Here is a 14,107-nt window from a genome sequence, read left to right as displayed (position 1 = left end):
AAATAATGAGGAATTACTTTAGGAACACCATCCTATATATGGATGTCTCTTTACACCCCTTCTATATAGATATGAATATCTCTTTACACCCCTTCTTTTTCATAACCTATCATACGTTCATGAATGAAAGTCCATTTTCTGTAGGCTGTTTTTAAACCCAGTCAACGACGAGTACTTTTGCTAGTATATATATACGAGGTGATTCAAACATTTCCATACAAATAAATATATATACATAAATATATATATATATATATATATATATCTTTATTAAATTATAAAGCTGAATGTGTGTGTGTGTCTGGTCACGAATAGTCTCCTATATGGTTGACTATTTTAAAAAAAACTGATCACATATAATGATAGAAGATGTATCGAGACACAGGAATGGGTATGTTTGATCTGGCAGAACGGTGGTTCATTAAAATTGTGGGGTCTGCGTTCGCGCCTGGTCCACAAAGTATGGAAATAAAAAATTTAAAAATTAAAAAAAAAAAAACGTTTACAAGTGTGTTTGATATAAAGACTTTTCATATCTATCTGCGCAAGTATACTTTGATGATTATGTTTCAGCTTGAGGAAATATAGTATAATAAAATTATGGGGTGTTCGTCCGCGCCTGACCTCCATAGAATGGAAATATGTCACAAAGTTTAACAAGGTTTTTTAATATAGATCCACAGAATATTGTAATAAGTGTTTCGGCGTGAACAGGTATGGTATAATAAATTATGGGTTTTATCTATTTTATTTATACTTTCATCATATTTTGCTTTGGTTTTGATGCTCCCAAATTCGAAGCTATCTCTTTACAACCCTTCTTTTTCATAACCTATCATACTTTCATGAATGAGAGTCCATTTTCTGTAGGCTGTTTTTGAACCCGGTCAACGACGGGTACTTTTGCTAGTATATATATATATATATATATATGAGGTTATTCAAACGTCTCCATACAAATAAATAAATTATTTATTGTTTAGTTATATTTTTTTTATTTCTATTATGTTTTGTTTTTAGATATCCTAAAAATTTTATTGTCCAAACAACAAAGAATTGAAATCATATTGATGTCTGGAAGTAGCCGCAAGATGGCTGAAGAATTTAACAGAAAACATGGAACCAACATAACACACGATACTGTAGCAAAAAGGAAGTGGTAGACCACGTACAGCAATGGATGAAAACAAAACAGCTAGAGTTTTAGAAGCATTAACCCCCCCCCAAATACACGAATGCCGTCTGTTAAAATTGGGGTTAGTCAACCAAGTATCACTTGCATTTAAAAAGCAGGTGGCATCCTTACAAATTACAAATGCTGCACCACATAAGTGAAGATGATCCAGACAGACGACTAGAATTTTGTGAATGGGCAATTGGCACATTGAGTGATGATGAAAACTTTAAAAAAGATCATGTTTACCGACGTCAATGGTGAGGTTAATCGCCAAAATATGCGTTATTGGAGTAAAGCTAATCCTCGTTGGATAAGTTCAACAAAAATGCAAGGTGCCGTAAAGTAATGGTTTAAGCTGGAATTTGGTGTGACTAAATCATTGGACCAATTTTCACTTAATGCTAATAAGTAATTGGACAATTTAATTGAAGAAATGTTTCCGTCACTGTTAAGGACAATGGTAAACTTCCAACATATTTCCAACAAGATGGTGCCCCACCCAATCATGGTATTCAAGTGAGACAATACTTAGATTCAAATACTTCCAGATGCATGGATTGAGTGACCTCCTAGATCCCCTGATTTAATCCGTCTTGATTTCTGTCTTTTGGATCAATTGAAAGCTATTGTGTATCAAGAAGGTATAAGAGACATATACCATTTGAAGGACCGCATTATCAATTCATGTACACAAATATTCCCAGATGTACTATTGCGAGTTGACCGTGAGTGAGTTAAACGCATTATGAGGTGCATTCAAAACAATGATAACCACATAGAATCTGTCATTTAATAAAACTTTTGAATCCCCCCAAAAAGTGTAAGGATACTTTTGTAAGCATCCTGTATAATTCAAATTGTAAATTTGGAAAGTCAAAATCAACGCAAATTTAAAAAAATACAACAACAAAAAAAACATTTATTTGTTTATAAGTCGAATTTTTCGACGTAATAATGTCTTCATCAGGATAGACACAGTGTTTTGTCTTCCATTTTTTTATCCCACGTTGGGTGTTAACGACGGTGATTTTTAAATGTCCGGGTTGGGAGATCTAATTAGCTTTCTAAACCTACATTTTCTAGAAGTGTAAGCCATTTAGAGTTTCAGAACAGTTTCAGATGGTTCGCTGTTACACACAAGTCCTGGGAGGTGACTTGTTTGTAGTAGACAGTTCCACAGAACAAAATATTCTTACCGTGTCGAAACCCGGGAAAGAACATGTGATATTGCTTCAGAAAAGGTTTAATATTTATGAAGCAATTCTGGTTTCTGATTGGTTGGTAGCAGAACGTGAATTAATTTGATTCGTCAGTTCTTAGCAGCATCGTTTATAAATAGAATCGTCCGACTGTGTGGGATCATACCCCATTCTACTTCTTGTATGATGGGATGTGTCTCCTAGCGGCTTCGGCTGCATGGAGACAGGGTAGTACCAGTCAAGGATTCGTCACTTGACACTCAGTCCAACAGGTGAGGGGCCGGGAACCGGCCCAGCACCTGTTGGACTGAGGTACACCGCCTGGGTAATACCTAGGAGGTCCACCCTCCCAGGCCATGCCACCGGGCTTTCCGGTGGGGCAAGTTTATTGCTTGCTGCCTGAGGCGCCCCGACCGGGGAATGCCGACGGGGTTACTCAGGCAATTTTTAAAATTGCAGGAGTGCCCCTCCTTTAGGGGAGCCTGCGGGGTTCCCACTTTCCGGCCTTGTGTCACATTTTGCTGAGGTGGGCAGCAAATAAATATCTACCCCATTCTACTTCTTGTATGATGGGATGTGTCTCCTAGCGGCTTCGGCTGCAGGGAGACAGGGTAGTACAAGTCAAGGATTCGTCACTTGACACTCAGCCCAACAGGTGAGGGGCCGGGAACCGGCCCAGCACCTGTTGGACTGAGGTACACCGCCTGGGTAATACCTAGGAGGTCCACCCTCCCAGGCCTTGCCACCGGGCTTTCCGGTGGGGCAAGTTTATTGCTTGCTGCCTGAGGCGCCCCGACCGGGGAATGCCGACGGGGTTACTCAGGCAATTTTTAAAATTGCAGGAGTGCCCCTCCTTTAGGGGAGCCTGCGGGTATCCCACTTTCCAGGCCTTGTGCCAAATATTGCCGATGTGGGCGGCAATTAAATATATACCCCATTATACAACCAAAATATTGCAACACATTTTGAATCTGCACTTGATCACGGATTAAACATATATATATATATATATATATATATATATATATATATATATATATATTCACAAAATCAAAACAATAAAAAAAATGAGAGCATCATATTATGTGTTTTCATATTCGGTACAATTGTTTCGTGACTGTTCGCATAATTTCAACCACTATATATATATATATATATATATATATATATATATATAGATAGATCATCGTATAACGATTAGATCAGTGTCTGACTGACGTAAAGAACATTTAAAATTAAAATGTTTCAATTCAACGTTTTTTTCACGCGGTTAACGCTAGCCGAATGGATACGGTCTTTGCCAGAGATGGCTCGTGTTGCCGAATTCGAATCTCTCGACTGGTGTTAATCGTGACACCCTGCACTAAAGATTTCCGAAAGGATGAAACATTAGTGTCTGTAGGTATTTAATTATTATAGTAAAAAATAATTATATATATATATATATATATATATATATATAAATAAAAAATATTTTTTATTATTTATCTATTTATTTATTTATTCTTTATTTATTATTTATTTTCTATTTATTTATTAATTTATTTATTTATTTATTTTCCATTTCTAACAACTCTTGCTGACATTTTTTTAAGTGATGACCTGTACATTTCAGTTGACTTATATTATTTTGCCCTATATATTGTTTTCCCACCTTTAACATTTCCTGCTTGGGTCATTTTGACTTTAGTTTCCCTTTATTTTATATTTTATATTTAACTTTATCATCATTTTCCCCCTCTTTCTCCTCCCTGATCTTTCTTATTTATATTTATGTCTCGGAAGTAGAGTGAAAAGCATATCTTATTTTTCTTTTATTAATATTATTGGAATCTTTTCTTTTTTCCTTGTACAGATTTTTGTGAATTATTCCATGGATTTCTTTGTAAAGCCTTTGGATTATTATTTACCTGTACAGATGGAAATTCTTTTAACTTTCTTGAAGTTTTACATTTGGATTTTACCGTCACTGGATTTTGTATCTTCCACCAGACTATCCATTCATGTGTAATCACCTTTTTCTTCACTATATTCTTTCTGCTTCACTTTTTTTGTTTTCAAGTAAGATCTTTGACTTACTTGTTGTTTCATTAAATTCTTCTGCATGCAAAATCCGTTCCCGTATTTTGCTAATTCCTACCCTCTGATGAGAAGGAAAGTATTTCTTCGAAAGTCCGCGGATTAAGGACTATCCATTTATCTAGTGTTTCCTTTTCAGATTAAATATGTTTTTAACTCATTTCAAAGTGTTTTTTAACATATATTATTAACTGTTTACTCATATATATATATATATATATATATATATATATATCGATTTTATATTTATATATATATATATATTTATATATATATATATTTATATATATATATATTTATATATATATATATATATTTAAATATATATATATATATATTTATATATATATATATATATATATATATATATATATATATATATATAGGGTAACCTAAAAAACACTAGGATCTTTGGCATTTGTTTCTTTTTTTCTCCATTCCACAGCATATGTTCTAGATGGCCTCTTTTGTTTTGTTTTTTTTTGAGTCACCCTGTATATTTACAACGTTTAATCTTATATGGATATGTGTGTGGGGAGCATGTGTATGCATGTGAGTGTGTATGTGTGTATGTGGTTATATATTTCAAAATTACATTCAAGACTTTAGAAAATAGGACGTTTGTTTAGGTTTTACTCGGTTTTAATATGTCATAATTATAATTTGAACGTGTTACTGTAGGCATTATTGTAAAACCATGATATTTCCAGGAAAATAATGGCCGCTAAGATTCTTTGCTCTTAAGTACTATGATGTCGTCTCGAAGCAATTAAGAAACTGATTGTTATTTTGTGATAAGCAGATTTTTCCGACCTTTTCCACTTTCGAACTTGAAGACCTATATAGCAGTTCGGTTTGAATAGCTTATTTATCCCATGGTTGTCAATTGTTCTCTTTCCTTTAATATTAGGTATTACCGACTGTAGCAAGGATTGAATATTCAACCCCCAGAATTCTATCACTTAGAATTTATTACTAATCTACGCTTTTAACCGCTACACCACGGTTACGTGTTTGTTTGGGATTTCTACGTGAGCATTTCCAAGTTCAATAAAATGCAGCTGAAGGTAGCCGGGCGTTTCAGTGGCTGAGAAATTGTGAAAAAAAAATACAAAATGAGAATAGTAGACCGAATAATGCAAATAATAAAAACTAGCGAGGACTGTAGAAATTCCACCACATCCTAGATTTGCAATATATTGCTACTAGGCATTTTGTGGACGGTCAGTGTGAATGGAGACTCCGCGCTATTATTGTAGCACTTTGTTAAAACTGTAAACATATTTATCTAAGTAATCTGATTAATCTAATGTCAGAATATATCTGGTTACTACGGTTTATCTCCAATATTCTTATAAATGTCTGTGACATGTTTCTGTTATATGGACAGAACCCCACGATAACACTATACTAGCTTTAGGCAGAACAGATACTACCCTTGGATCCAAGTAAAAAAACCAAGAAGGTATATTTTAGCTTCAGGTACGACCCAAATGCGATATTTTTTATTTTATTTATTTTATTTTTTGTTGCGTTGCATATTCTCTGATCGGGAGATCCTATTTATTAAAATTAAGGATAGAAATTGATAATATACTACATAGATTAAATTAGCGTATTTATATATTAATTTAATGTTCATAGTATGTTATTCCCTTCTAGCCTCTTTTTTTTTTTAATAAATGGGATCTGCTGATCGAATAATTTATAATCTGGAAACCGTGACACACATACGTCCATACGTGTATGGTTAGTCTCATGGAGTGTTTATACACGCTAATACCAACACATTTATAATGTTATTATTTTGTAAAATATAGTTATCCTGCTGGTTCAGGATATATCTACACCCCCTGTTGAACAGTTTTAATCACTTGTAGTTTGTTGATATTAATATAAAAAAATACAATAAAATAAATGATAAGATTAAGGAAAAATTAAGATATTACATTAGCTAAGCTCATAATTACAACACTGAAAGAGTAATAAATTATAAATAAAATAATAATCCATCAAAACTTATAATAAAGAAAATACCAAAAGCATATTAATTCCATATTACATATTACATATTACATATTAATATTACTAATGATACATATGCGTGCTTATATCTACACATTTTCATTCCCACCGGAAAAATACAAAAATATATAAATCTTAAAATCATAACTAGGTCAACCCTAACCCTAACCCTAACCTCAGAAGAACAAAGCGACGTTTATGATGACAAAATTTAGTGATAATTTGCTGATTTTAGATTTTTTAGCTGTCGTTTTTTTTTTCTTTTGCAAATTAAAATGAATCTAATCATCCTTTTTTATGAATGTATTGACGATTTATTGATCTAAAACTTTTCAATCCATGTTTTTTTTCTTTTAAAATCAAATATAATTTCAGATTAATTTACTAAATATTCATTTTTTACAACATTTATTTACATAATTTGCCAAAATTTATTGACATAAATTTGATAATTTTGCATTTTTTTTCGAATGATTTGTATGCAATTAATTTTATTTCTTCTGCCAAAAAATTAAAAACAATATAATAATTGTTTTTTTTATAATGAGAAAATTTATAAACAATAAAAATCTTAAAAAGTGCAACAAAATAACAATTACATTTTTATTAGTGCATAAGGCACATCTGATTGAGTGTAAATATATATATATTTTTTTAATTCAAGTATTTTTCTTTTTATAGTTTAATATTAATAAATAGTTTTCGGTAAAATAATTTTCCGGTTAAACATTTTGTTGAATTTATATCTGTTGAGGCAGAAATCTTTTTCCAAGAAAATTCGGAATTATAAGTACTTAATCAACATTGGTGCGAGAAAACAACACATGGGACTAACGCAGAGTTAAAAAATATACCTAAAATATAATAACATCATTAAATTTGAAACTTGCTTAGTTATATTTGCGTATAGCATTTTCTTTTAACACAAACTAGACGCCATTGCGATTGTTAATTATTAAATAGAATCTCAAGATTAGATTGCGAGTAGCAGAACAAATAGAGAATCTAGAACCTTTACGAAGGTAATTGGAAATTAATAACATTGATAAACATGCAAAGTAGTCGATTTAATTTGTTTGATATGCCCGCTTGACCTTCACGTCAGCGCTGGTACTGCACTGCTAATTGGTTTGTAATGAGTCACGTAGTTAGCGCTTTACACGTGGCTAGAGGAGCAAAGTTTCCAGCGATCGGCCTTTGGGGTATTTTCGTGCCTGGCTGAAGGGAATTATCGATATAATTAACTGATGAGTCGTAGTAGCAAGATAATGCAGCACGAACATTTCTAACTTTGTTAAGAAGATAAAAAATACCACCAGAAAAAAAAAAAAAAAACTGAAAATATATTTCAAATCAATAGTTTTAAGTTGTGATGGTTGTCCTAGCAGAGGTTTCTAATACCAATACATCATTTGAATAAATTAAGTCAAACTTAAGTATGGTCGTTTGTCTTATATCCAGTGTACGTGGGATGAAAATTGCATAGAATGATGATTAGAAGTCCGCTATGGCCTGTTGTATACTGTGTGGATACACACGTTTTGGGATGATTAATCGGAATTGGAACCGATATCGGAATCGGGAATCGAAAAAATCAGAACTTTGAGGGTATCGGAATCGGTATCGGAATCGGAGCAATTTGTACCTATTTTCCTGTGGCCAAAACGATTCCTTAATTATCATTTTTATTTGATTTTGTTAAAAGCAAGGTTTTCCCTACTAATAGTAATAATAAAATAATAAATATCTATCGCTTTCAAATTAATACTATCTACTAAAAATATACACGTCATACTAATTATAGTACTAATATCAAAAGATCATCACTTAAAAGTATATTTTTACATTTGAGAAAATATCTACACATTAAAAACGCATTTTTATGGTAATCGGGGGAAAAAAACGACTTTAGAGTTAAATATTAAAGAGATTATAAGAATCATGATGGGGAATCAGTAATTGTATCGGAATCGGGAATTTAGTTCGGAGTCGGCAATTCTGTCGGAATCTGAAAAATAACGGAATCGTCCAATCAATAATATATACATGTGTATATACGTGTCTCTGTGATGTATGTGTGTACATAAATGATCATATAAATACCGTATTTACATAGTGGTTGTCTATATAATCGTGCTTATGGAACGTGTCTCTTGATATATATATATATATATATATATATATATATATATATATATATATATATATATATATATATATATACAAGCCTGACCAATTCTCACGAGAATGAAAACGCGAAATATTCATGTAGCTTAATTGCCATGTACATTTCATAACTTGCTATATATATATATATACTGTTATATACGTGTACGTATATATCTATGTTGGTATATTGCCGAGCCGTATCGTCTAGTATCTATTTTGTGTATGTAGGTATATATATGTATATATATATATATATATATATATATATATATATATATATATATATATAGTAATGTGATTGATAATTAAAAATTCACATTAGACGGAAAACTTGAAAATTAAAATAAATGCCAAAAATATTGTTTTATTATACAAATATGTGATTTATTCCAAAGATACAGGTTTTGTATTATTAATTAAAGGGAATTTTCGGGCATATACCCTCCAACCGGCTCGCACGTATATGCATATACGGCGTAATCTTGTAATCTCCTGTTCCAATTTCTACAAGTTCTACACATTAAACTGAGCTGTATTTAAGCCATAACGCGTCCAATATTGTGTTCTAAGTAGTCTCTTGTGTCTGGTTTATCAGAGTAGACAAAGGACTTTAGATATTTCCAAGTAAAATGATCAAATATGATTAAATCGCACGAAAGAGGTGACGAGTTGGAAAATTCATTTTGTGAAATTATTCGTTCATCAAATGGTTCTCTTTGTAAATTTATCGCAATTTGCAAACGCTTCTCGGGTGTCAGTATCTTCATGATGAATTGCCAAAATAAGCTGGACCTAAGATAAAAGATAGTTGCCAAATCTGCAATCATAGAAAACAGAATTGTTAATTTTAAATTTCCGCCTCTAAAAAAACCTTTATAAAAGTATAATATAAAGATATAGATATTTCATATTAGATACCATTTTGATAAAAGGATCCTCGATAGTCTGAATCGTGCTAGACGACTACTTACAGTTTAGAGCATCATGTACCTCTACAAAGCCACCATTCGCATAGAGTATTGTTTCCACATTAGAGCTGGTGCATCTACCACTAGTCTCTTTCCATTGGATAGGTTCCAAAAAAGAGTCTTCAATCTAATAGGTCCAACTTTGTCAACTAAGCTCCAACCTCTACCCCATCTCCGTAATGTTGCACCCCAGTGCCTGTTTTACAAATAGTTTAATGGAATGTGCTCCTTGCACCTGTGCCTTCCCGGCATGCATATCCCCGAAAACCCCACTTAGCAAAAACAATCACATCCATTCACTGTTGATGTCCCCAAATGTCAGAAAACTTTCTGCTCCAATAATTGCTTCCCTCTAACAGCCGGACTTTGTGAATTCCCTTCCTGCTACCTGTTTCCCTGACTGTACTGATACACACAAGTTTAAATGTAATGTAAACCAACATTTTGTTAATCATTCCATTGCATGGTTCCAAATAGTAGCCTTTATATCCACGTGGTGATGTGTCTTGGGGATAAACGTGAGTAAGAAAATAAATAAAAATAACATTACAAATAATATTTGACTTCCTACTCACCTTTAAATTATTGATTAATTCTCGTCCATATTACGGATTTTTCACTTGTATTGCATTTATTTCATAGATAACAATTTCAATGGATCGGAATTTCCAATTGAATTCATTTGGATTATTGAATCTTATATTCGGTATCTTTCTAAAATTTTAAATCTCTTTTCAAATATTTAAATTTCCTTAGAGCTAACAATTCTATGGCAATTCTAATCCATTATTTTGCTAGTTAATTTCGGCCCAGAAAAAAAAGCAACCATTATTTTAACCTCTATGGAATAGGAAAAATATTTCATTATACATGGTGCAACGATAAAATTCTCGCCCTAAAGAAAACAACACTGCTTATTTATTTAAATTTTTTTAGTGAAAAAATCAATTCAGATATCTTGAGTAGTAGAGCTGAAATTTATACAATGTAGCCGCCTTCAGCCTCAAGCACTGTCCCCATAAAGGTCCGAAACAGCAATTTCCACAAGCGCTGGCGGGAGCCCAGCGAATACTTGGCGGATGGCGGCGATCAGGCTGGATTTGGTGTTTTGGGAGGTCATCTTGGTGATTTTTTCGATGTATGACCAAACGAAGTAGTCCAGCGCCGGGAAGGAAGGGGGGCAGTGAGAGAAGGTAAAAAGTCGGAAGACTGCTTCTGAAGCCAAGCCTTAGTCTCTGGGCTTGTGAGCCGGCACCAAGTCCTGTTACCACACCCAGACTCATCACAGTATTCAGCAAATTAAAGTACACTTTGGTGTTGACTTTCAAGCCGACTTCGATATGTGAGGTGGCATGATGTGTCCTTCACTTGAAACCACACCAAAAATCACAACCGTGGACGAAAAGGGTCGTCCGATGCATTGAACTATTCCCTCAAGCGTTGAAGCGTTTAGATTTGGATTTTGAGGGTGCAGGCAATGGTCCTGTTATCATAACTTGGATCGGTAGTAAGCATGAGTTGTACAGCGGTGCATCTCGCTCGCAGAACATTGTGTCATTTTCAGACATGGTAGAAGGTTCTTTGGGTTGTTACACAACTGGCCAACTACTAGATGGTCTGCAAAAAAAAAAGAAGAAAATCGGTTTTCATCAAATAAATAGAACTATGTCGTCTTTTCTACAGCAACAGTTTTATCTTCCCACTTTGTATTCCTGTTTTTTGAAATTTTGATAAATTATTAATTTCCCATCATTCTTTTCACCGTGACAGTTAATTACTTTCGCCTGGGAGTATCCTGTACCTCCACAAAGCTATTATTCACCCGTACATGGAACACCGTAGCTGTATTTGGATTGGCGCATCTGCTACTATTCTCTCACTCCTATAAAACTTTAAAAAGAGTCGCCAATACACTCGGTCTCACAATGTCAAGTAAACTTCATCCTCCGTCCCATCGACGAAACATTTCATCCTTTTTTTTTCTGTTTTAGATGTATTTTAATGTAAAGTGCTCCGAAGCCGAGAGGCCAGGCAAATAAAATCAACAGTATGTTCTTTGATATGACACGGGCGTATTCTAAAATTTATAAAATTAACATTTAATTCTCTACAGTCCATTCTAGACTAATATTGGTATGAACTACAGCATTTCGGGGAGTCATGTGAAGTATCCTTCCGATGCACCACGATTGATCACCAACAAGAGCTGGCAATCAATCGATTCCATTGAAAAATGGTAGAGTTCACCAATTTCGATGACAATAAAAATAGGAAAGTGAGAAAAATTCGTTGATCATCATTTAATCTCGGACAACGTCGAACCTTATGGCTAGTGTATACGTAGTTTTCATTTCTTTGTTTATTTATTTTGCCTAATTTTGCCTTCGGCACTTTTAAGTGGATTGCATTATATATATATATATATATATATATATATATATATATATATATATATATATATATACACACACACACACACACACACACACACACACACATATATATATATATATATATATGCTCAGGCTATCATATAATGATTAGATCACTTTGCTAAACGTTAAACACATTTAAAAATGAATGTTTAAATTTCAACAGTATTTCTCATGGTTAACGGTGGCCGAATGGATTAGGTCACTGTTAATGAAGCTAGAGATGGCATCTGTGCCGGGTTCGAATCTACCGACCGGTATTAATCGTGACACCCTGCACTGATGATTTCCGAAAGGAGTAAACACTAGTGTCTGTAGGTAATTGATAATTATTATAGTAAATAATGATATATATATATATTAGATTTGAAAAAAAATATTTTAGCAACAAACACGTGCTTCGTCATCATACGACGCATCAGCGCACCATAACTGAACGCGAATTGAACTCAGGATTCTGTAACACACTGGCCTTGTGTCCTGGTACAGATACACCGCATTTTAAGTCGTTGTCACTACTTTGTTTATTTTGCCGCGTTACTTATTTCTGAGCGGGTTGCATTATCTTAATGCTAATGGGGAAAATTTTCCCCTTTAACCATGTGGTGCCTCAAAGCAGGGAATGGTATATATATATATATGTATATATATATGTATATATATAATATTGGCTGTGTTTGCAAGTGTGATATTTTGTTTATTTCTTTTGTCCTTTGGGCACAAAAGCTTGAAATATCTTCAGTATAGAGTGAAGACTTCGAGTGGTTTCGACTGTTTCGAAATCCTCGCCGGAGCAAGTTCAGCACTTAAACCAAACAGGATTAATCAATTCGAGCTGAGCAGAAGAACGGACAAAGCATATGGCTCTTTTCCCACAATCGCGTAAGATGATGGTTGCGGACAAGTGCAAGGTATGCGTAAATGTTTCCCGTGGAAGTAGAATGAATCGCTTGTAGGTAAAGTAACCGACACAAGGAGACACCTTGCAGGACTCGACAATTTGGCGTGCAATCAGAGACTCAAAGGCGAGAAATAATAGGAATTCATCGCTGAAGCTTGAAAAACAAAAGATTGAATATTATTAAGATATATTGTATCAATTTTATGAGTTAACAGATAAAAAATATCTGTTGTAAACAAGAACGTGACAGACCATCTAAAATATGTCGGACGATAGCCTAGGATAACGAAACTTCTTTCATCTTCATATTTGTTGTTGCTTCACCACGTTTCGGTCAATTGAACCTATGGCCTTCTTCAGGTGATTCACCGCGACGAGATAGGAATTACTTGCACCACGTCGTAGCCAACCAATCCTCTGACCTGCTTTTGTATGGTTGAAGCCCATATCTTAAGGCAATGCTCACATGGAACTGTAGGGACTGAATGCCTCTATCTACGATTTAAGTTGGATTTTATAGTCTTATAAACCACGATTTCGTTCTTATCTGGGCTTCAAATAAAAAATAACGAAACTCTTATTTCAAGACAAGAAATAAGAACAGCGAAAATGTTTATTTTTAATTTAACAAGGGATGAATAGTGAAATCTTACTTAGATGTAAAGCATGACAGGTCGAAGAAATGCAGCAATTGTGGATTAAAATCAAGAAAATACGGGTGATAAAAACAAATAAACAACAAATAACTGCTACCAAATACAATAAAATAACTTTACTATCTCTTAATATGTACCGGAAAAGGGATAGATTTGTTAGAAGTAGCTTAATAGTATTGGTTAATGTAATCAAGTAATAAAATCTAGAAAATCGTCTTAATTAACGGTTGTAAAATGTCTTAGGCAGATCTTTCGACGTCTCTCCCCAATTGCTATACAGTCGGTATTTATTGCTTACATCAGCCGGCCCTATTTTTGCAAGGACAAACCCGGATGTATTAATATTCATTATATCAACTATTTTTCTTTTAATTTTAATGTCATTGAAAGCATCTTTGTTTTAATTTAAAATTTCGTTTTGATACGGTATGGTTACAGCCAGAATTGAAAATGACTGACGCTAGATTTTCCGCTAGAGCCACTAGAACAATATTACTTATT

This window comes from Euprymna scolopes, chromosome 30 (genome assembly GCF_053919585.1).
Source record: "Euprymna scolopes isolate OS-2025 chromosome 30, ASM5391958v1, whole genome shotgun sequence".
NCBI lineage: Eukaryota > Metazoa > Mollusca > Cephalopoda > Sepiida > Sepiolidae > Euprymna > Euprymna scolopes.
This window is presented reverse-complemented; position numbering follows the sequence as displayed.